The 20,551-nt window shown below is 44.8% G+C and overlaps 2 pseudogenes; both read left to right on the forward strand.

Moving 5' to 3' along the window:
* Positions 1–10,167: 10,167 nt before the first annotated feature.
* On the forward strand, positions 10,168–10,882 carry LOC101431080 (protein N-terminal asparagine amidohydrolase-like; annotated as a pseudogene).
* A 3,560-nt stretch (positions 10,883–14,442) lies between these two features.
* On the forward strand, positions 14,443–15,285 carry LOC101431515 (latexin-like; annotated as a pseudogene).
* The last annotated feature ends 5,266 nt before the right edge of the window (positions 15,286–20,551 follow it).

Here is a 20,551-nt window from a genome sequence, read left to right on the forward strand (position 1 = left end):
TGCCCATCTCCCATATGGGAGGTCCTGGATTCAGTTCCTCCTGCCTCCTAAACTAAAAATAGACAACAAGCAGACAACAAGTGCAAACAACGAGCAAACAGATGAGGGAGTTTTCTTCTGGGAGGGCAGGAATCACATCCCTCTTTCATAGTTTATAACAAATGTTTCACAGCAATGCAAGGTGTTGATGGTGGGGTGATGTGTGGAAGCCCTGTGTGATGATATGCATGTTTGTTTAGTAAGTTCACAACTTTTACTATATACTTATTGTTTATGTATGTTTATGTATGAATGACATACTTCAATAAAATTAAAAAAACAAAAACAAAATCACATCCCTGGGAGGGAGTGGCAAAGAGTAGTATCACCTTCAAAACATTAATGATGCAGGTGTGGTGGTTTCCATCATATTCCAATTTAATTCATCATTCTGGCACTTGCCCAGTAATAGTCCCAATTACAACTACTGAGAGGAATGTGCTATCTGTACTGTGGTAGATTAACAGCTTCTGGTAGGTGATATATGGCTGTTGATTCAGGTAAATTTATTATTTTCATACCCATCAGAAATGGGTCCCATTCACACAGGGCAGACAACAGGATATATTCATAGTCTTACCATAGGCCTATTCTATTTCTCCTTCTCGCTCCCATAATATAGCCCAAAGGAACCTAAACCATCTGGATATTTCATAGAACATCATATTGGTTCACTACATTGATGTTATCATGTTAATTGGAATTAATGAACAAGAAGTAAAAGAACCCTGGATACTTTGGTAAGATATACACATTCTAGAGAATAGGAGATAAATGCTACAAAATTTCAGGGGTGAGCCATATGATTGAAGTTCTTTTTGTTTGTTTGTTTATTTATTTGTTTAAAGATTTATTTTTATTTTATTGGTTTCTCCCCCACACCCCCCACTCATTGTTTTCGTTCGTTGTCTGCTCTCTGAATCTTCATTGTCTTCTCGTCTTCTTTTTTAGGAGGCACCAGAAACCAAACCCAGGACTCTTCCATGTGGGAGGGAGTCACCCAATGGCTTATGCCACCTCTGCTCCCATGAATGAAGTTTTCAAAGGTCTGGAGTCTGAGGAATAACGGGATATCTGCTCCAAATTGGTAGACAAATTATCACATAGTCACACTCCTACTTCTAAGAAAGAGGCCAAAGGTCGGTTTGGAAGCAACATATTCTGCACTTGGGAACTTTTCCACTGGTCCATTTATTGGATGACATCAATGGCTACTAGTTTTGAGTAGGGCCCAGAGCAAGAAAGGGATCTGTTGCAAGTCCAAGCAACAGATGCATGTACATGCAATCCTGACACATGGGTCATATTATCCAACAAACTCCATAGAAAAAAATTCTGTGTGAATCACTGGCAAGTTCAAACAGAGCAGTGCAGTGCAGACCCCTAGGGTCATCCAGAAGCTGAGAATTATATGCCACTGAAAAGGGGCTCTTGGCATGCTACTGGGCCCTGGTAGAGAATGAGCACCTGATCTTGGGACAATGTTCTCAGAATTTCACACTAGCTGAGTTCAGTTAGGCCCACCAAGATTTATGGTTGAGCAGGCCAGCGGCAGTCCATTGTAAGATACAAAGATACATCCAGCAGGATTGACTTCAAACAGGCCCAGAGGGCACAAATAAACTTCAGGAAGAGGTGGTCCAGACCCCTATGTGACCCATCACTGTTGCATACTGGTGCCTCTCCCTCAATTCACATCTGTGGGCACATGGAAAGGGGCAGGACCTTAACGACCATCTGGCCTAAAAAGAAAGAGCTCAAACTTGGTTCATTGATTGGTCCACTCAGTAACTGTGTACAAGCTGAAAATGTGCAGCTGCTTCCCTACAGTCCCACTCAAGAGTGTACCTGAAAGACAGTGGACAGAGCTTTTAATAAACACTTTGTCATTCACATTGTGTAGAAGAAGAATTGACCTCATTTAAAAATACATACTGGGCGGCAGAATTGGCCCAATGGTTAGGGTGTCCGTCTACCACATGGGAGGTCCGTGGTTCAAACCCAGGGCCTCCTTGACCCGTGTGGAGTTGGCCCATGTGCAGTGCTGATGCGCGCAAGGAGTGCCCTGCCATGCAAGGGTGTCCCCCACATAGGGGAGCCCCACGCACAAGGAGTGTGCCCCGTAAGGAGAGCCGCAAGCGCGAAAGAAAGTGCAGCCTGCCCAGGAATGGCGCTGAACACACGGAGAGCTGACACAGCAAGATGACGCAACAAAAAGAAACACAGATTCCCGTGCTGCTGACAACAACAGAAGCGGACAAAGAAGATGCAGCAAAATAGACACAGAGAACAGACAATGGGGGTGGTGGGGGGAGATATAAATAAATAAATATTTTTTTTAAAAATACATACTGATTCATGTATAGCAATGAATGACTTGGTTGGTTTATCAGGGGCTTGGAAGGGAAAGATGGAAAGATCTGGGTAAAGGAGGTCTGAGGAAGAAGCATGTGAGTTGAAACTTTGGGAATGGGTGTAAAGTACGAAGGTCTTTGTCTCCTCACATTACCACCCTCAAGAGAGCATTCCCACCTGGGCTCGGCTGGACAGTCAATTTCTAAAACTATTTTGGTACTTGTTCCTTGCCCAGACCCCACAGGAGTTCACGTGTGTGTGTATTTATGTGACTGTACTGGTTTCTCCACTGGCACTTTTTCTGCCATTTTGTTAAAATTAGCACTGTTTCAATATTTTAAAATACTAATTTTTAATATTGAAAATAAAAGCATTTAATATCTCTTAAAAAGAAAGAGAGCATATTCCCTGCAGAAAAAAAATGCTAAACAACTGAGGGGACAAAATGACCTGGCCAGTTGATATCAGCAGATCTGTCCTTAGCCACTCCAATGCTTGCAATAATGGGCTCATAAATGGAGTCGCGACAATGGTAGAAATGGAGGTGATGCATTGGCCCAATGGCATGGGCTTTTTCTCAGCAAAGCTGATCTAGATAACAGAGACAAACACCCAATATGGCACCATCTCTTGAGAACCAACTTGGTGTCAAAATTATTATATTCCATCCCATACCTCCGGAAAGGTCAGTGGTTCATTCTCACAGGATTGACACATATGCCAGGTATGGGTTCACCTTCCCTGCTTGCAAGGCCTCAACTAGCCCCACTATCTGAGGGTTCATTTAGCATCTGGTCTACCAACATGGGATCCCTCATAATGTCACCGAAAACCAAAGTGGGTACCACTTTATTAAAAAGGGGATGCAGCAGTGGACACATGGCAATGGGATCTACTGGTCCTACCACATTCTGCTCCTTCCAGAAACTGCTGACTTAATAGAGTGACAGAATGACATTTTGAAGGCACAGCTGAGGGACCAGTATATCCATCCTGTGAGGATGGGACATTATCTTTTAGGTTGTATTATAGACTCTAAACTACGAGTTAGCAAATTATAGCCCACCAGCAAAATCTGGCCCACTGTCTGTTTTTTTGTAAATAAAGGTTGTTTTTTATTTTGCAATACAGCCATGCTCATTCATTTATGTATTATCTTTGGTTGCTTCATGCTACAACAGCAGAGTGCATTAGAAGCAACAGAAGCCATGTGGCTTGCAAAATATAAAATATTTACTATCTCACCCTCTACAGAAAAAGTTTGCTAATTCCAGCTCTAAACCAAAAGTCATTATATGGTATTCTTTCCCCAACAAGTTAAAAAAAAAGGAAGGATGGGTCCTCCACCATCACTCCTAATGACCCATTTGGGGAATTTGTGCTTCCTGTCTCCATAATTTTAAGCTATGTAGGTCTAGAGGTCCTGGTTCTCAGAGAAGGATCCCTTACACCATGAAACTTAAAACTACAGCTACAGCCTGATCACTTTGAACTTCTGCCAGTAGAAGAGCAGGTGCTGAAAACAGTTACCAAATTGGTAATTGACCCTGATCATCATGAGGCTATAGGGTTGCTGCTATATAATGGGGCAGGGAGGAGTATGTTTGGCATCAAGTGATCTATTTGGGCATCTCTTGAAACTCCATGCACAATTTCAATAGTGAATGTGCAGGTACAGCAACTATATATCTGATAAGGGCATGGGAGCTAGGGCTTAGATCCCACAAGGATGAGTGTCTAGGTCATCCCACCAGGCAAATCACCTAGACCAGCAAAGTACTAGACAAAGTTGAGGGGAATCTAGAATGGGTGATGGGAATATGAAAGGCTATGGGGATCAGATGTAGTTCAAGTGGTTGATTGCCTGCTTCCCACGTACGAGGTCCCGCGTTCGATCAGTACCTCCTCAACACAAAACAAACAAACAAACAAAACACCAACTCTCATTGGGAAGCAGGTGTGGCTCAGTGATTGAATTCCTGCTTCCAATATACAGGGTCCTGGGTTCATTCCACAGTACCGCCCTAAATCTCAAGACCAACTGCAGCAGCCAAGGCTATGGTTTGTTTAAATCTCTTATAAATTTCCAAAAGAATTATGACCAACCAGTATCCTGGAAAAGCTATGCCAGAATACAGTGATCTTAATATGGAGTACCAAGCAGATCTGACTGAAGCAAGCAATGGACTATAGTAGACACTGTTGATGCCTCAACTTGATCCCCTTTACCGGCTGGTGGATCCATCTCCCAGCTGCTATGAGTGCTGCAGCTAATAGTTTACACCTTCAACTATCTCCAAATAATTACCCTTGGTTAAAGAGAACCACCTCCCCTGAAAACAACTGGGAAGTTCAAACAATCCCCAAACCCCATCCTCCAACCCATCCCCATTGGGCACCACCACCACCAGGAGTGACCAGTGACTGACTGATAGGCCAAACCCCCTCTCCTCATGGTGAAAGAACTCTTCAAGCCCTCCCTGCCACATGGAACAGGACAAGGCTATACTTTACCTGAGAACACATTGCCTCCCCTTCTCTATTATGCTACCCTCACAATAGGTTTTTCCTAAAGAATCCTCCCTCAATAAATCCCATTCACCCATATCTCTGATCAGGCTCTGCTTCTAGGGAATGCAACCTATGACTCCCACCCAGTCATAGAAATCTCAAGAATCATAGGCCTTACCTGCAAGGGTAGAACCTTTTTTGTTGAACTTACTGCATGACTGAGAGCAGACCAGAGCACATGCTTTCTGCAAGCAGGAAGACCCCAAAGAGGACAGAAAAGAGCTAAAGTCACATATTTCTAATTTCTAGTTGTGAGTTCACAATTCAGCAAGACATCTTCCCTCCCATGGGGCTTTGAGAATTCTGGATGTTATTTGAATGGATTACCCCCACCTGGAGGAATAGGGAATAAGTAAACCCCCTTGTCTTGGTTTGGGTTCACCAGAAGCCGATCCTGATATGAGGACTTATGTTTATATGTGATAAAATTAAGGAAGTGCTCCCAGGAGAAGCAATAAGGGAATGGAGGGGGAAACGGACTTGGCCCAGTGGTTAGGGCGTCCATCTACCACATGGGAGGTCTGCGGTTCAAACCCTGGGCCTCCTTGACCCGTGTGGAGCTGGCCCATGCGAGGTGCTGATGCGCGCCAAGAGTGCCCTGCCACACAGGGGTGTCCCCCGCGTAGGGGAGCCCCACGCGCAAGGAGTGCACCTTGTAAGGAGAGCCACCCAGTGGAAAGAAAGTGCAGCCTGCCTAAGTATGGCGCCACCCACACGGAGAGCTGACACAACAATTCCCGTGCTGCTGACAACAATAGAAGCAGACAAAGAAACAAGATGCAGCAAATAGACACAGAGAACAGACAGCCGGGGTTGGGGTGGGGAGGGAAGAGATAAATAAATAAATAAATCTTTAAAATAAAAGGGGGGAATGGAGGAAGCAGGACAGGAAAGGAGAAGAAATTAAACAAATGTATAATTACAGGCAGTGTTTCATGGAGGGGTGCTTCAGCATGATCCCACAGATGAATTCTTGAATGTCAGTTTGCCTCAGAGTTTGTCCCTATTTGAGGCAAAGGAACTAAATTTTCATATTCCCACACTAGTCAGTCATTGAGTAACAACTGTCCAGGAAGTGGGGTGAGGTGGTGTAAGGAAAGATGAAAACTCACAGGCATTTCCAACTCTATGAATATACAAGTAAATCATCTCCATTAACCCAAAAACGAGCCTCAAAGAGAGCCAGAGAGAGACAGTTGCAGGCCTTTAGAATCAAACATACACAAAAGCCAAGGGAGGGGAAGCCGATTTGGCTCAACAGATAGAAGGTCTGCCTACCACATGGGAAGTCCAGGTTTCAAACCGAGGGCTTCCTGACCCATGTGATGAGCTGGCCCACATGCAGTGCTGATGCGCACAAGGAGGGCTGTGCCATGCAGGGATGTCCGCCGCGTAGGGGAGCCCCACGCGCAAGGAGAGCACCCTGTAAGGAGAGCCGCCCAGTGCGAAAAAAGTGCAGCCTGCCCAGGAGTGGCGCTGCACACGTGGAGAGCTGATGCAGCAAGATGACGCAACAAAAAGAGACACAGATTCCTGGTGCCGCTGACAAAAATATAAGCAGACACAGAAGAACACACAGCAAATGGACACAGAGAGCAGACAACTGAGGTGGGGGGTGGGGAAGGTAGAGAAATAAATTAAATCTTAAAAAAAAAAGCCAAGGGAGGGAACACATCTCACTCCCCAACCCTGGTCCAGGTTAGTTTGGGGACTTCCAGCACAGGCCCACCTCTACCCCAGCCCACAAAAGCACACAGCGCCCGCCCCCTTTGGCCACTCTCCATAAAATAAAATTAAAAAGCCAAGGGAGAGGTGCTTAGAAATTGTTAAATGGATTGGAGGATATCTGGGCTGAACAACAGTAACCATTACACCCTCCTAATATTCACCAGCTTTAAAAAAAAAAACTCTATTGGGGCATACTTTGTGTATCATGTAATACACCTGTTTAAAGTGTACAATTCAATGATTTTTTTAGTAAATTAATCAAGTGTAATTATCACAGTAAATCAGTTTTGATTCATCCCAATAAGACCCTATTTATAGTTAATCCCTGTTCCCATCATCAGGCCCAGGTAACCACTTATGTACCTTCTATCTCTATAAATTTGCCATTCTGGATATTTCATGCAAATGGAATCTACAACTTGTAACCCTTTGTCTCTGGCTTCTTTCATTTAGCATAATGTTTTCAAGGTTCAACCATGTTGCAAATTGCATCAGTGCTTCATTAGTTTTTATTGCTGAAAAATATGCCATTGTATGGATATACCACATTTTGTTTATCCATTCATCAGTGGATGGATATTTGGGTTGTTTGGACATTTTACTATTATACTACAGTGTATGTTATAATACATCCACGGGGAAGTGGATGTTGCTCAAGTGATTGGGCCTCCTGTTTACCACATAGGAGGTCCCAGGTTCAATTCTCAGGGCCCCCTGGTGAAGGCAAGCTGGCCCGCACCACCATGGAGAGCTGAGAGCAGACAGTGAGCTCAAACAACAAGGGGAGGTGATAAATAAAGTAAATAAATAAATCTTTAAAAAAAAGAATTATCTCAATTGAAAAAACAAATATATGTACATTGTAAAAAAAAAAACAAAAAGAAATCCATATATATATATTTGTATAGACATATGTTTTCAATTCTCTTGAGTATATACCTAGGGGTGAAGTTCCTGACTCATATGGTAACTCAATATTCAAACTTTTGAGGAACTGCTCAGAGTGTTTCCCAAAGGTTTGTACCATACATATTCCTACCAAGAATTTATGAGGGTTCCCAATTCACTGCATCCTTGCCAATAACTGTTATGGTCTATCATTTTTATTTTAGCCATTCTAATGGATATGAAATGATGTCTCAGTGGTTTTAATTTGCATTTCTGTAACAATGAATGAAATTGAACATATTTTCACATTCACCGCATGTTTTATTCTTTTCCCTTTTGATTTATTAGAGAAGTTTATAGATTGGGAAGTGGATGTGGCTCAAGTAATTGGGCTACCATTTACCATATAGGAGGTCCAGGGTTTGATTCCCAGGGCCTCCTGGTAAAGGCAAACTGGCCTGTGTGGAGAGCTGGCCCAAGCAGAGAGCTGGCCCACATGAAGTGCTGGCCTGCATGGAGTGCTGGCCCATGCAGGAGTGCTGGCCCACACAGAGTGCTAGCCCGTGTGAAAAGCTGGCAGTGCATGATGACAGAACAAAAAGAGACACAGAGGAGAGACAATAAGAGACACGCCAGATCAGAAAGCTGAGGTGGCACAAGAGATGGAGTGCCTCTCTCCCACTCCAGAAGGTCCCAGGATGAGTTCCCAGAGCCGCCTAAAGAGAAGGCAAGCAGACACAGAAGAACGCACAGCAAAAGGACACAGAGGCAGACCAGAGCGGGGAGAGAAATAAATAAATCTTTAAAAAAAGAAACTTTAGAGATTACATAAATGTTATATTAAAAATACAGGGAGGGAAGCGTATTTGGCTCAACTGACAGAGCATCCGCCTACCACATGGGAGGTCCGGGGTTCAAATTCTGGGCTTCCTGACCCATGTGGTAAGCTGGCCCACACACAGTGCTGATGTGCACAAGGAGTGCCGTGCCACACAGGGGTGTCCCTCTTCTAGGGGAGCCCCACGCGCAAGAAATGTACCCTGTAAGGAGAGCTGCACCGTGCGAAGAAAGCGCAGCCTGTCCAGGAGTGGCGCCACACACACGGAGAGCTGACGCAGAAAGATGACGCAACAAAAAGAGACACAGATTCCTGGTGCCGCTGACAAGAATACAAGTGGACACAGAAGAACACACCGTGAATAGACAGAGAGCAGACAACTGGGGGCAGGGGGGAGAGAAATTAAAAAAAATACATAGGGGATTCCTACACACATACCCCCACTTTCCCACATTAACATCTTTCAGGAAAGTGGATGTGGCTCAAGCGATTGGGCTCCCATTTACCATATAGGAGGTCCAGGATTTGATTCCTAGGGCCTCCTGGTGAAGGCAAGCTGGCCCACATGGCTGGCCTGTGTGGCATGCCGGCCTGCACAGAGAGCGGGCACAGCAAGATGATGCAACTAAAAGAGACACAGAGGAGATATAATAATAGATGCAGCAGACCAGGGAACTAGGGTGGTATAGGAGATAGAGTGCCTCTCTCCCACTCTGGAAGGTCTCAGGATCGGTTCCTAGTGCTGCCTAAAGAGAAGACAAGCAGACACAGAAGAACACACAGGGAAAGGACACAGAAAGCAGTGAGCACAAAACAACAAGGGGGGATGAAATAAATAAAAATTTAAAAAACAGCATCTTTCATTAGTGTAGTACATTTATTACAATTGATGAACACATATTGAAGCATTGCTACTAACCATGGTCAATAGTTCACATTATAGTTTACATTTTGCACTGCACAATTTTATAGGCTTTGACAAAATGTATAATGGCCTGTATCTGTCATTGCAATACCATGCAGAATAATTTCAATGTCCCCAAATGCCCCACGTTACCCTTGTTCTTCCCTCTCCTTACAGCTAAATGACATGCCCTGAGCAATGCCCTTCCATGACTTTGAGATCATGTAAATATCTTGTTCCTCATCAAAGTTGCACTTGCTAATTTTAGCATCCATTGGTGATTTTCTAACTCAGTTACTCTTCCCATATTTATTTGGCATTCTACTTAAAGAGAAGGTTTACCTTTTGGGGGATGCAATTTTAAATAATGTTAGAAGAATCCTCCCTGGGAAGGTGATGTTTGAGTAAAGAAGGACTGATAGAGTCATACAGGTATTTGAAGGAAGAGCATGCCAGGCAGAAGGATCAGAAAGGACAAAGGACCTGAAGCAGGAGTGTGCTTGGTGTGGTCATGGAACAGCAAAAAAGCCAATGAGTGTTGACTGGGGAGTCAATGCTCGCTCAATGGGTATAGAGTTTCTGTTAGAGGCAATGGAAAAATCCTAGCAATGGATGGAGATGTTAGCAGCACAACATCATAAATGTAATTAATGTCACTAAATTGTATACATGAAAGTGGCCAAAAAGGGAAATTCTATGTCATATGTATGTTAAAAAATAAGTTTTAATGCCACATAGCCACCTCTGGTGATAGCACTGCAATTAGGTCAAGGGCAATGAGTGCAGCAGTCCACCAGGAGCCATGTATGAGCCCATCCACCTTTGGAGGTAATGGGTCACCTGCTTGACACATTGTGACAGAATTGACACCAAATCTGAGTTCCCCTCAATCATGAACTCCATAAAATCCTCTTCTGACCACACTCAATGTGGAAGGCTGGAAGTACATCTCGTGGGCAGCCTCAGGGATAATGGGCAGTTGTCACAAAAACTTACTCATCAACTTCTTAGTGAATTTGACAGAGAAGATGATATTATGCATGACAGAATTAAATGACCAAGAAGAAAATGAAACTCACTTTCCAATTATTTATGGCATTGCTGTCAACATGAAAACTGCAGAAATTTACAGAGCATCCTTTCAAGGTCAAGATCCAGAGGAGGAGCTATGTGTTGCATGAGCTTTCACAGGAGGGCCAATGATTAATATATATGATGCCAAAACAGAATAGCTTATATAGGGCTGCATTCCTGGATGCCATTTCCATATGTGGATTTCTGGTGCAGCAAGATGATAAGCAAATACCGGAGAACCTTTCCATTTCACCTCTGGCTGAGCCCTCCCACTGCGTTGAACACATCAGACCTCCCTTGACTTTTTTTTAAATACACATCTCCAACTAATACCATGTCTCCTGGAAATAAAGCATGACTCTACCCCCCCCCCCAAAAAAAATGATGGTGGCTTATGGGAAAAGATTTCTTCTTCTAGAGGAATTATCAAAGAAAGCAACTTTTTGGCAAGACAAAGACCATTGGTGGAATTGGAAAGAACATGAATTTGTAATCTACACTGGTGGAGTCTTAGGTCTCCTTATTCAGTGTCTTACAAATGACTTTTGAAAGAAAATCTTATTTTGGCTAAAAAAAAAAGCAACAAGTGAGGTTGGAGAGAGTGAGTAAGGGTGCCAGGATCAGGCCCCCTCGTCTGAGGGAGCAAGTGGGAGATCTAAGAAATGAGGAGGTACAGCTTGTGTACAGCTTGTAAGTTGTTGTGAGGTCTTTGATATTCTGGCTACCATATTGTATAACTAAGTGGCTTGAAACAGTAGTTTTATTCTGCTCAGGATCTTGTGTGACAAGAATTTTGGAAGGGCTCAGGCAGGCAGATCTGGCTCAGGGTGTCTCAGTGGTTGTGGTCAGTTGGTGGATGGAGCTGGAAAAATGGCAGAGAGGTGCTGGGGGCATTTTCTCTCTTTATGTAGTCCCAGGATTCCTCTGTGTGGTCTCTCCACATGGGCTCATTTGGACTTCCTCACAGCATGGCGGTTCCAGAGCAGTCTATCTGCTTGCCTGGTGATTGAAGTTTTCAAGAACTGGCTTCCAGACAGCAGTGCAGCTATATCACCTTTTTGGCCTACCCTTGGAAGTTACTTAACATTGTTTCCACAGTACTCTGTTGATCAAAATACAAAAGTCTGCCCAATTTAAAGGGGAGGAGACAGACTCCACCTCTGGATGAAAGGAACATCAAGATGACATTATAAAAAGAGTACGAGGGATGAGAAAGATTGTTAGGGCCATCTGTAAAAAATACAGTAGGCCCCATTTGATTTATTCTCAGAGAGGTTTTGAAGAGGGGATTAAATTATGCAGTTCATTAAATGCGATTTCTGGCTACTGTCTTCCGAATGGACTGCAGGGAGGCAAGGCCTGAGCAGGAAGACCAGTAAGGCTGGGGCCTCCCTATTACTGCAGCATTCTGGGCTGTGGGGGGAATGGGCAGTCCCCCACAGTGAGGAGGTGGTTCCAGGGATGGCCACGGGTCCATGTGTGGGGACTCAGGCCCATACCTATACCTCCAGGAGACCCTCAGAAAAGCCAAGTAGGAAGATGCCTGAGAAAGAAGGCTTCAAACTCAGGGAAGGAAGGCTTGTGGGGCCAGGAGCTTTCTTTCCTGCTCTGGCACTGGAGGCTCCAGCCGTGCAGGAAGAAATTTAGAACCTCGTGGCGCTGGGTGCCCCTAGCACTCTGATCACTCCCCAGAAGGGCAGGAGGTGCCCTGTGGCAGCCCCCCACCTCATACCCAAGGTTCCGGTTCTCCTTTGCCCACTGAGTCCTCAGGACAGGGCTGGCTGCTCTGCACAGCAAAAGCTCAGCAGTGAGGCCACAGTGCTGCTGCACAGCAAAGTGCAAAGGCATCTTGTGCAACCAGCCAGCAATACTGACCTGAGTGCCCTTATCCAGGAGGTGGCTGGCAACCTCCATGTGGCCTTCCTGGGAGGCACAGTGCAGGGGCATGGGGCCCAGCGAGTCCCGCGTATTCACCTCTTCACCCCCAAATACCAGTAGCTGGACAGTGGAGGGCAGAGCAGTCGTGCCAGTCCTGAAGGCTTGGGTCAGCCCAGTGGCCCAGCGGCACCTCTACATCCTGGAAGAGGAGGGGAGGGGAGGGCAGGGGAGGAGGTGGCTTTGGCCAGGCCAGGGCTGGGGTCAGCAGCCTTTGCCTGACCCAGATCTGGTCTGGCCTCAGCCACTTAACAGCCTCGTCCTCCACACTGCTTCCCGTCTGGCTCGTACTGCTTCATGGCAGACGGGTGGAATGGAAATTCAGCTCCCCCCTCAGCCATGCCAACACTTCCCAAGCAGAAGTGGAGCCTTAACACAGCACTGCCTCATTGTGTCCAAGTGGAGATACAGGTTCAGCAACAAATAGGCTCCACTGACACCAGGGGGAGAAGTGGAGCCAATCAGCCTCATCTTCCACCTCCTCATTCTGCCTCATTGATTCCAGATGATGGTAGAGGGTCAACTCCCCGCTGGGCCCTGCTGACGCTGTGGTGTATGGGTAAGTCTAGTGCTGCCGATCTCACACCACCTTGTTCAGTCTCATGAGGTCCTCCTCTGGGCCACTGGGCGGGGGTGGGGACTCAGATTCCCACTGTGCCCTGCTGACATAAAGGATAGAGGAGAGGGGCTGGAGCGCTGAAGAGCCCTCCCTCAGACATCCTCATTCAGTTTTGTTGCTGCCAGATGGGGGGGGGGGGTGGATGTACAGCTACCCACTGAGCCTGGCTGCTGCTACGCCAGCAGGAGAATCGAGGCACCACCTGCTGACCAGAGGCAGGGCATTGAAGAGCAGCTGGCTGCTCAGCCCTGCTGATTCCACCCCGGCAGTGGGCAGAGGTAGATTAGCTTCCTACTTGGCCTTGCTGACACTCGGAAGGGAAATTGTAGTGCTGCCTGCTACTGCCCAGCGGGGAATGGAAGATTAACGCCTACTTGGTCTCGCTGACACCACTGGGCAAGGAAATTGAAATGCTCCTGCACCTGCTTCCAGGGAGACAGAGGTGAGGGGAAGGTCAGCTTCCCAACCAGCCCCACTGAAACCAGGGGGTAAGGCAGTTATTCCATCCATGTTTGGCTGGAGTAGAGCAAGTATTGCCAAAAAAGATTTTCTGTGTTTTAAAGATTTCTGTTATTTATTCCCCACCCCCACCGCACCCCCCGTTGTTTGTGCTTGCTGTCTGCTCTCTGTGTCTGGGTTTTATTTGGTGTGTTTTTTTTTCCTTCTCCCCTTCCCCACTCCCCCCTCCCCCCCCCCCCCCCCCCGTTGTCTGCTCTCTGTGTCCATTCACTGTGTGTTCTTCTGCATCTGCTTGCATTATCCAGCAGCACTGGGAAACTGCATCTGTTTTTTGTTGCATCATCTTGCTGCGTCAGCTCTCCGTGTATGCGGTGCCACTCCTGGGTGGGCTGCGCTTTTTTCACGCAGGGTGGCTCTCCTTGCAGGGGCGCACTCCTTACACATGGGGCTCCCTCACGTGGGGGCGCCCCTGCCTGGCACGGCACTCCTTGCTCGTGGCAGCACTGCATGTGGGCCAGCTCCACACGGGTCAGGAGACCCTGGGGATCGAATCCTAGACCCTCCATATGGTAGACAGACACTCTATCAGTTGAGCCACGTCCTCTTCACATGTGTCTGTTGGTTGTGTGCACTGTGTTTGCTCGTCTTCCTTTCAGCAGACACCAAGAACCTAACCTGGGACCTCCCATGTGGGAAGGAGGTACCCAATCACTTGAGCCACCTCTGCTCCCTGCTTCTTGTGTCTTTCATTGTGTTTCCTCACTATCTCCTTGTTGTGTCAGCTTGCTGTGCCAGCCCATCACATCAGCTCACAGTCTTGCTCATCATCTTTAGGAGGCACCAGGAACCAAAGCCAGGACCTCCCATGTGGTAGGTGGGTACCCAACTGCCTGAGCCACATCCGCTTCCCTGTTATTTTTTGTTCTTGTTCTCCCCTTGGTGACTTGGCAGCAGGTTGAACACGAAGTGCACTGATACCAAGCCTATTAAACTGAACAGCCCCCATAGTCACCCAGTTGCCACTCACCAAGAATGGAAATCCCACCGACCAGCACCCAGGGCAGCTTGGTGACAGAGAACTGTATCAGTTACCAGCAGGGGGCCCCTCCCCCCCACACACACACACACAAGGTGTTTCTGATGCAGACAACATGGAGCATGTTCTGGGAAGAGAACATAAATATCACCTTAAATTTTCTTAGGAAGAAAGTATCCAAAAATAAGCAGGACATGGATATGGTTCAAGCTGTTGGGCACCTGCCTACCACATGGGAGGCCCTGAGTTCAGTTCCCAGTGCCTTCTTAAAAAAAGAAGACAAGCACAGAGAGAGCAAACAATGGGGTGGGGGAGGAAATAAATAAAATAAAATCTGTTTTAAAAAATAAGTGACAGTGAACTGCACAGCAGAACAGGATTTCTTCTCTAGTAGGACAAGATTTTGCACCAGAAGTCAATTTCACATTTAAGGGAGAAATTAGAAAGAACCCAGATGAAGAGGATAACACATTTTATCAGACTCAAGTCCATGAAGGAACCACTAGAAGCACAAAATATTCCAGACAGTCTGGGAACTATATCTCCAGAAATTAAGCCAATTGGACATTTAGCTTGGGTTACCAGTGGTTATATAGTATGACAGAAGTCTACTGAAAATACATGGTATTATATAAAAAGGTGAAAATTCAAATTGCCAAGCAAGTGCAAAGAAATGACTTTATTGAATTAGACTATACCATGACATGGCATCTCAAACAGATTATTCCTTGGGGGGAAAAAAGTTTATTCCTTGGCAAATGCAAGTTTTCTGGCATCTGCAATATGGTACTAAGATAAAACATAACAGCCATCTGCCAAAGGAAGCACAGCCAGAATAAACCAAGACCCTAACACTGAGATGACATCTAACACGCTTATTAATGAATGTATGCCAGTCTTCGTTGGTATCTAGCATATGTAGCCAAGCCAATTCCACAAGGTCACTTTGTATCAATGTCTTGATTACAGTGTAGAAGTATACTCCATAATAAAAAGTGTCACTCTGTAAAAATGCCTTAATGACAATATAGTGCTGTGTATATGGGATAATAAAAAGCTTCAATTTCATCCTTTCAAAAAAAATGGTTCTACTAGGTCGCCCTTTTCCTGGTCCTTTGCCTAGGAGGAACTGGGTGTTCTTGGAGCTTATTGTATTTGTGCCTGTTCGCGGTTCTGTGCTAGTGCTATCTGCAGCACCCAGTCTGGGATATATGGGAGGCAAAAAGAAAACAGATGGAAGTCACCAAATGCCATTCAAGTCCTGAGGTCCCTAGGCATTCCACCTTCTTTCACCTTTCAGAGTCTTCATGTTCTTGTGTGTTATGTCCAGGATTTTTTTAGTTTTATACATATTTCTAGAATTTTTTTTAAAAACCATAGGGCTGTACAACACAGTGTACACTAGTGTAAACCATAAACTAGTTAACAATTATAATTATTAATTACAGTTAATAACTATAAAAATGTTCTTTCATTCATTGTAAGAAAGGTACCATACTAACGCAAGGTATTACTAATTGGGTGGTATATGGAAACACTATTTTATACATGATTTTTCTTTAAAACTACAACTTCTCTAATTTTAAAAAAAGAGTTCTTTATATATATAGTCTATAAACATTCCTTTGTCAGATATAGTGTATATATTTTCTCACATTCTGTGGTTTTTATTTTCCTTAACACTGTCCTTTAAAGAGGAAATATTTTCAATGTTGATGAAGTCTAATTTATTTTTTTCTTGTTATTCATGCTTTTGTGTCCCCTCTAAGAAATTTTTGCTTAACCCCAATCCATAAAGATTTTCTCCTCTTGACTTTTAAAAATGCCTGTTGTCTTTTAGATAGATATTCTATATAATTCTATCATTTTCGAATATGATTGAGTTAATTTTTGTGTATGATATAAGGAAGGGGTTGGCAAACCAGGACTATGGACCAGCCACTTGTTTTTGTGAACGTCTTCTTTGAACACAACCACACTCATTTATATTTTGTCTATGGCTGCTTTTGTACTGCAATGGCAGATGTAAGTAGTTATGAGAGGAACCTATGGCCTACAAACCTAGGCCAGTCAGAATTCAGCTCTGGGAAATAAATTTGTCTAGACACACTCATACACATAAATATTTCTGTATCTACCCTTAAGAAAGTGTTTTCCAACTCCTGGATTAAGGGAAGGGTTTATGTCCATTTCTTTTTCCTTACAGATGACTTATAATGAATGAAATAAGCCAGACACAAAAGGACAACTACTGTGTGATTCTACTTTTTTTTTTTAAGATTTATTTCATTTATTTCTCTCCCCTTCCCCCCCACCCCATTGTCTGCTCTCTGTGTCCACCCACCGCGCACTCCTCTGCATCCGCCTGCATTCTTGTCAGTGGCACCGGGAATCTGTGTCTCTTTGTTGTGTCATCATGCTACGTCAGCTCTCCGCCTGCATGGTACCACTCCTGGGCAGTCTGCGCCCTTTGTGGGGGGTGGCTCTCCTTGCACAAGGGGCACCCCTATGCGAGGGACACCCCCACGTGGCATGGCACTCCCTGCACACAGCAGCACTGCCCGTGGGCCAGCTCACCACATGGGCCAGGAGGCCCTGGGTATTGAACTCTGGACCTCCCATATGGTAGGCAGATGCTGTATCAACTGAGCCACATCTGCTTCCCTGTGTGAGTCCACTTATATGAAATATCTAGAATAAGCAAATTCATAGGAACAGAAAGTAGATTAGAGGTTAGCAGGGGCTGGTGGTAAGAGGAAATGAGTTATTGCTTAATGGGTAATGAGTTTCTGTTTGGGATAAGGAAAATATTTTGATAATAGTTGGCAGTGATGACAGCACACACTGTGAATGTAATTACTACCACTGAATGTACACTTAAATCAATTAAAATGGGATATTTTATGTTATATATATATATATATACACACACACACACAAATACACACGTTATAACCACAATATATTTTTAAAGTAATGTCTGCAGATACTGCAGCAAGCAGATGCCGCAATGAGCAAAGGTCACAATGAGCAGATGCCTCAAAAAGCAAGATTTTTCAACCAGCAGATGCTGCAGACACCACAACCGACAGACAACACAACCAGCAGACAATGCAACCAGCAGAGAGCAGAAGTGGCTCAAGCAGTTAGGTACTCACCTCCCATATGGGAGGTCCCAGGTTTGGTTCCAGGTGTCTCCTAAAGACAACTAGCATACAGAAAAGGGAGCAATGCGGGGGGGGGGGGGGGGGCATTAAAAAAAGTAATGCCTGAGGTAGTGGTAGAAATTATAGCCTTTTCTAAAAATGAATATGTGTGACAAGTGTTTAAACATGACATCAATTCACCTCTGAAAGAAGTTAGCTCAGGGCTCCTCCCTGGGCAGAACTAAAGTTTCTTAAAAAATAACACTAGTTATGTTCCAAAACAGAGATGAATGGGCAATCATATGTTAAATAAATAGCAAAGATTAAAAAAGGATTCTTTTTATATAGATTTCCAACATTTGCTTTGAGAATTTTTTCCAATTTCACCATTTATTGGAGTATGAATTTGGGCAAGTTAGTTTCTTTAAGCCTCAGTTTTTTCATCTATAAAGTGAGTATAATAATAGCATCTACTCTCATAATGAGAGGTAATGCATTTAATGATTCCCCCTCCCCACCCCCCCCCACCCCCCGAGATGGCTCCCTTATCAGTCTGCTTGCTTGCTGTGTCTGCTCATCTTCTTCAGGAGGCACTGGGAACCAAACCCGGGACCTTCCGTGTGGGAGGTGGGCGCCCAACTGCTTGAACCACATCCATTCCCCAAGGTAATACATTTAAATCACTTAACATAGTACCTGGCACACGGTAAATGCCCAATAAATATTCTTATTTTTTCTACTCTTCTCCTCCCCCCCAAAAAAACATGGTAATTGCTCCATTTATCTATGAACATGTGTCCTTTTGATATGTCACCATCAAGCTTTGTGTGTCCCCTTTCTGGTACAAAAAGATATCCTTTGCTTGTCTTAGATTTTCTTGCCCCAGCCCTGGAATCAGTCATTTCTCCAAGAAGTCCTGGTCCCTTTAAAAATGGAGGATAGTATAAAAACACCTTGTTACCCGACTGCTTTGAAAATCATTAAATTTGGTAATCAAGGCTTTTTTTTTTTTAAGATTTATTTATTTATTTAATTCTCCCCCCTCCCCCGGTTGTCTGTTCTCTGTGTCTATTTGCTGCGTCTTGTTTCTTTGTCCACTTCTGTTGTCGTCAGCGGCACGGGAAGTGTGGGCGGTGCCATTCCTGGGCAGGCTGCACTTTTGCGCTGGGCGGCTCTCCTCACGGGCGCACTCCTTGGGAGCACATGGGGCTCCCCTACGCGGGGGACACCCCTGCGTGGCAGGGCACTCCTTGTGCGCATCAGCACTGCGCATGGGCCAGCTCTGTACGAGTCAAGGAGGCCCGGGGTTTGAACCGTGGGCCTCCCATGTGGTAGACGGACGCCCTAACCACTGGGCCAAGTCCGTTTCCCTAATCAAGGCATTTTGATGTGAAAATTTTGTCCTGGTCCTCGCCATTTGTTTGATACTCAACACGCAAGCGGTGTCAGTTGCCTCATGACTTGCTACCCTCTGCAGCCAAAGCAAAGGGTCACATATTAGTCACACAGTAGCCCTTGCTCCATGCAAGAGCAAGGGGTCTTGTCTTAGCTTCTGTGGTCATTTTGTGTATTTTTGCATTTTCTTCTCATCATGGGACCTAAGAAAATGAGCAGTGATAATGCTGAGCAGAAACTTCACACCACCAATGAGCAAAAAAAAAAAGTAAATATGAGAGCAGTATTTGCATTACTGATCTTGCTAGGGAATATGGTATGCCTAGAACAACAGTATCCACCATTACTAAGGATAAAGAAGTGATAAAAAAGGTTAATGTTGGGAAGCAGATGTGGTTCAAGCGATTGGGCTCCCATCTATCCTATCAGAGGCCCTGGGTTTGATTCTCGTGGCCTACTAGTGAAGGCAAGTTGGCCCATGCCACCACAGAGAACTGAGAGCAGACAGCGAGCACAAACAAGGGTGGGGGGATAAATAAATAAAATAAATAAATCTTTAGGGGAAAAAGGCTGATATTGCAAAAGGAGTTAAAGCAGTAACAAATCAGCATTCCCAAATGCTCGAGGAAGTTGAAGATCTGTTATTAATTTGCGTAAACAGGAAGCAGTTAGCAGTGGAGGTATATAGGAAGCCATGATATGTGAAAAAGTGAAAGTGTTGCAAACTGATCTTTTGAAAAACAAACCAGAACAAGTGATGACAGGGTTGAAGTTAAGGCCAGGCACAGCTGGTTTGATAATCTTAAAAAGAGGAACAGCGTCCATAGTGTTGTGAGACATGGCAAGGCAGTGAGTGCTAATGAAAAGGCTGCTGATGAATTTGTCAGTGAATTTCAAGACTATGTAGAGACTGAGGGTTTCATTCCCCACCAAGCTTTTAACTGTGATGAGACCAGAGTTTTTTGGGAAAAAAATGCCAAATAGAACCTACATCACAAGAAAGGAGAACTGGCACTACTAGACCAGAATTTGTGGCCAGAAGCTGTGACTCAGATTTGGAAGGGTTTGAGGCTGACCCCAAGACTGCAGGTACAGAGGGTTCAGTTGTGCAGGATGGTGTATCTTTGGGCCAATCCACGGGTCTGGAGGTTGATGCTGCTGATTTGAGGAATTACTGGAGGAATGTTGTGAAGAGCTCAGCACTGAGGAGCTGCAGAAACTATAGAAGGAGCAGCAACAAGAGATGGCTGAAGAGGTTTCTTCAGGTGAGGAGAAGGACAGATGTCCCCAGTTCCTTGATAAAAGAAATGTGTGCAAAATTTGCAGAAGTTCAAAACTCTGGGGAGAAGTACCATCCAGACAAAGCTCTGACAAGCAGAAATGTGAATTTATTGAATGACCAAACAATTTCACACTTTTGAGGAATTCTGAAAAGAATAAACAGTCCTCGCTGGATAATTTTTTAGTGATGGTAACAAAGAATATGTCACAGCCTGTGGTGCAAGTTGAAAAAAGGCAGAAAAGAGAAAGAACACCTAAAGTGCAAGTGCCGGATGTTCCATTG

Source organism: Dasypus novemcinctus, chromosome X (genome assembly GCF_030445035.2).
Source record: "Dasypus novemcinctus isolate mDasNov1 chromosome X, mDasNov1.1.hap2, whole genome shotgun sequence".
Taxonomy (NCBI): domain Eukaryota; kingdom Metazoa; phylum Chordata; class Mammalia; order Cingulata; family Dasypodidae; genus Dasypus; species Dasypus novemcinctus.